The sequence below is a fragment of the Scyliorhinus canicula genome, chromosome 6 (genome assembly GCF_902713615.1).
Source record: "Scyliorhinus canicula chromosome 6, sScyCan1.1, whole genome shotgun sequence".
NCBI lineage: Eukaryota > Metazoa > Chordata > Chondrichthyes > Carcharhiniformes > Scyliorhinidae > Scyliorhinus > Scyliorhinus canicula.
Genome location: NC_052151.1, coordinates 28,775,113 through 28,779,544, shown reverse-complemented (window position 1 = coordinate 28,779,544; position 4,432 = coordinate 28,775,113). Strand labels below are relative to the sequence as shown.

Genomic DNA, 4,432 nt, shown 5'->3' with positions numbered 1-4,432 from the left:
TTAACTTGGGTGTACTCGTACAGGAGACACAGCAAGTACAACAAGTAACTCGGAAAGGGGATTAGAGCACAAGAATAAAGAAATCTTGCTACATTTGTAAGGGTTAGGGTTAGACAACACCTAGAATATTGTGTGCAATTTTGGTCTCCATATTTAAAGAACTTGCATTGGAGGCAGGAAAGATCCATTAGGTGGGTCCCTGATTTGAGAGGGTTGTTCCATGATGGGAAACTGAGTAAATTAGGTCTGTATTCTCTGGAGGGTAGAAGAATGAAGCAATCTCATTGGAACATTCAATATTATGGAGGGGCTTGACAGGGCGAAAGGGTATTTAGACATTGGCTGGGGATTCTCTGTTCTGGAGTTGAAGTGCATTCGCCAGCGGAGACAAATTGTGATTGTGTCCCACTGACGCTAGAGGCATTACCGGGTGGGATTCTAATGGCTTGTCTATACAAATATATGCATGGCTCTGAATATGTAGGTTTCCCTGCATTTACTGGGATGGGGCTGCCATTTTGAATGGGCACCCCGAGCCCAGAGTCCAGTGACAGGCCTACTCTACTTCACAACCAAATGTTAACCCTCCTCTGAGGGAGAATCCCCAACCCCTCATCAAGGGGGAGCATCCTTCCCCCACCATAGGAATAATGGGTCACCCCCCCCCCATCCCCCCACGCCACACACGCACCCAACTCCCTCAGCAATCCGACCTTCAGTTCCCCTCTTTAGTCCCCTTTCCCAGCATTATCGATGGTGTACTTTCTCCTGGCACCATAGCACTAACACCCAGGCAGTGACTCCATAACTTGATGCGATGGGCCCCGAGTGTTAAGTGCTTTCTGCAGTAAGAAAAGAGGAAGTGTACCACTCAGCTGCTTTGAAGTGGTCAGCAGCCGTCAATCACAACAGCAACGTTCATAAATATTGTGGTTAGGATCAATGGATGGTACTTCAGGTGAATTCCGACGTGAAGGGAAAGATAAATAAACAAACCTCCTGGCAACTGTGTTTGAACTATTCAGCTGTCAATCAAAGGCTAGTTAACTTTCTTTTTCTGGCCACAGCCATCAGCAGTCTGACTGAGGATGGGAGTCTACAAATGCATGCAGGAGTTATAGAGGAAGAAGCCATCGGACGTGATGTGAATCTTGCTGCGGGTCCGCTGCTGGCTATTCTGCCAGCTCTTGGCTTTGCACCAGACTCCCCTGCCTACCAGACTCGACAAGGCTCGCAGACTGGGCTACAAGGCCAAACAAGGTTATGTGATATATCGTGTGCGAGTCCATCATGTTGGCCACAAAGGTCCTGTTCCCAAGGATGCAACCTACGGTAAACCAGGGCAGCATGGTTTCAATAAGCTGAAGTTTGCACAAAGCCTTCAAACAGTTGCTGAGGAGTGAGCTGGTCTTCATTGTGGAGGACTGAGTTGGTGAAGATGCCACCTACAAGTTCTTCAAGGTTATTTTCGTCGACCCAGGCCACAAAGCTATCTGTCGCAACCCCAACACCCAATGGATTATAAAACTCATGCACCTGCACAGGGAGATGAGTGGCCTGACATCTGCTGGCAGGAAGAGCTGCGGTTTGGAAAAGGGTCATAAATTCCATTTACTATTGGAGGCTCTCATCATGCTGCACAGAGAAGACGCAATACACAGCAGCTCCGTGCTCCGGTTAATGTGCAGTATCTGTATATTTTACTTTGGTAAATAAATTGTTTTGAGGATTCTCCTGCAAAAAACAAATCAAGGGCAAATTAAAGGTACTGCACTAAAATTGAATGAATGCTTGTCATTTGGAAGGATCTCGGGGGATTTCAAGCCTTTACATGTGCTGTGGGCTCCCTAGGAAAGTTCAGACACTTCAAAAAGCAGCAGTTTCAAAAGCATAGAGTTGAAGGAGCAGATGTGAGGAAAGGGAACATGTTCCTGGCTTGATTCTTCACTAAACTGTCTGGTCTTCTCATCAGCTGTCAGGCAGAGCAGTTCAGGGTGAGAAGGCCATTTCAAAGTTTAAACAGGTGAGACTAGGGTGAAGATTTTGATCAAAGATCACAGTGCCAAAAGTGGTCTTCAGGCTGCCCAGGGCAATCTGCGACATGGGGAGGGGTAGGTCCAGGGGTCAACCCTTACCCACAGCCCGAGCCTGCCCAGCCCCCAGGACCCTCAGGGATTCTCCCTCTTCAGCCTGGTAGTGACAGATTGGTACATGAGCAATGAGTTAACCCCTTGACCCCACCCGGTGTCCATCATGCCAGGACTGCGCTTGGCAAAACTCACATTAAATCCCTTGTGGTAGAGCTCCCGCAGTGGGGTCAGGGCATACTGGGGGAGGGGGAGATTCAGGCTTACAGCCCTTTATTTGCATTCAAATCAATTGTTTGTAAGAAGCCCTCTACGGCCAGTTGGGTGGGAGTGGAGACGCGTTTAGTCACATGCGCCAATCTAGTTTTTGGCCCAACGTGAGATTCTCGGCCCGGTCTGAATTCCCAATCTTAGCGGCGGGGAATGGCGAATACCGCCCATAGTTTTCCCTGAGATGAGGAGAAATTTCTTCACTCAAAGGGTTGTGAATGTATCATCATTGAATATATTTAAGGATGAGACAGAAAGATATTTGGTTTCTCAGAGCATCAACGGATATGGGAACTGGGTGGGAAAGTGGAGTTGAAGCCCAAGATCAGCCTTGATAACACTGAATGGAAAGCAGGTTTAATGGGGCTGTGTGGTCTTCTTATGACCACTTGACATTGTTTGGGAGCAGGTCTGTTCACTTAGGCATGCCTTCAATATTGCAGCATATTGCAAGCTGCGCTGCAGAGTTTGACCCCAATGTAATTTTAGTAGTAACGTGTACCTCAGTCTCACTACAGTGCAGTATCTGGCGGATAAGATACTGAGAATATAAAAGTGATTCTGGTGGTGCTGAAGTTAAAAACAGGCTAGCAACCAATGTGAATCTTGATAGGTGCCGAGAGAATTCACATATGAATTAAAGGCATCTTTCAGCAGGGAAATGATAATGGTCTCAATCTAACAGAATAAATTGTAATTGTCATTTTGGGTGTGATTGTTCGGGCGTTGCTCGACGGTTGTGTTGGCGAGATGGCAACCCCACGAGCTTCTCGCCATTCCTGACCCCCTCCCACCCAACTCCCTCAGCACCTTCAGATCCCCACTTCAGTCCCCTCCCACAGCATTGCCAATGGTACCACAGCACTAACAGCCTGGCAGTGACTCACTAGCCTGGTCCGATGGGCCCCGAGTGCTTTCTGCGGTCAGCACAGAAGGGAGAAGAATGGCAGCACGCAGACCAGCCCTCGCTTCAGTGATGCTGACCTGGACAGGCTATTGGATGCGGTGGATGCGAGACGGGCCACCCTGTTCCCCCGATGGGGTCGGAGGCCCAGCCACCCGGCCAACAATGCTGCCTGAGAGGTACTGGCAGCTGGAGTGAGTGCAGGCAGCTTGTACCAGAGGACCAGCATCCAGTGTCGGAAGAAAACCAACAAGCTGCAAGGGCAAGCCACCACCTCTCTCCTGGCATCAGTTCCACCTGCCACCCCTCAAATTTCTAAACGCATCCCACCAATTGTTCGCTGACACCTCACACCCTCCCCACATCGATCTCCCTCCTTGTTCGTCAAGACCTCCTGGTGCCCAGCAACATGATCCTTTCATGTTCAGGTCCGCTGCCCTTCACATAGACCCCTCGATCCATCAAACGTGTGGCTCACAATGCCCTGTCTCTGTCCCCCCTGCAGAAGCCCAAAACAAGGTGGAATGAGATATGATGGGGGGGGGGGGGGGGGGGGGGGGGGGGAAGGGGGAAGTGTACCCAATATTAGAGTCCTCATCTGATATGAGGAAAGGGATCTCAAAGTTGCGGCTGCAACGGAGGACAGAGCAGTCACTGACTGCATGGTTGATGTGCATTACAGAGGTGAAGATCCACTGCCCTTTCACCCAGATGACCTGCATCAGGTGAGTTGTTCAAGACAGACAAAATTAAGCTTTGCTCTCACTGGCCGCATGTTCCTTCTCTTGCAGCGTCTCCACTCGATGGAGCTGGGCCATTGTGGCTGGCTTCATTGGGTGGCCCTTCCCCTGACCGAAGGGGCCGCTCTGAGGAGACCACCATCGATACGCCACAGCTTCCATCTGCAACTTCTCCCAGCACAGAGATGCACACCTCAGTGGCCAAAATTAGTGTCCAGACTTCTGGGGCACAATCTGTGTGAGCACCACACAGATGCTGATGCACATCAGGTGGAGAGAGGAACATCCGGAGGAGTCGGCAGTCGGAGGGCTGCAGAACCCCAGGACTCAGCTGAGTCGCAGTCAGATGCCAAGCTTCAGGTCATGCTATCCTAGAGCTCATGCAGTCGCTAGTGCGCAGTTGTGTGATTCAGAGGGGGACGTCAGCGACA

At 50.2% G+C, this 4,432-nt stretch overlaps 1 pseudogene; it reads left to right on the top strand.

Annotated features, from left to right (window-relative positions):
* The first annotated feature begins 1,088 nt into the window (after nt 1-1,088).
* On the top strand, nt 1,089-1,712 carry LOC119966941 (annotated as a pseudogene).
* The last annotated feature ends 2,720 nt before the right edge of the window (nt 1,713-4,432 follow it).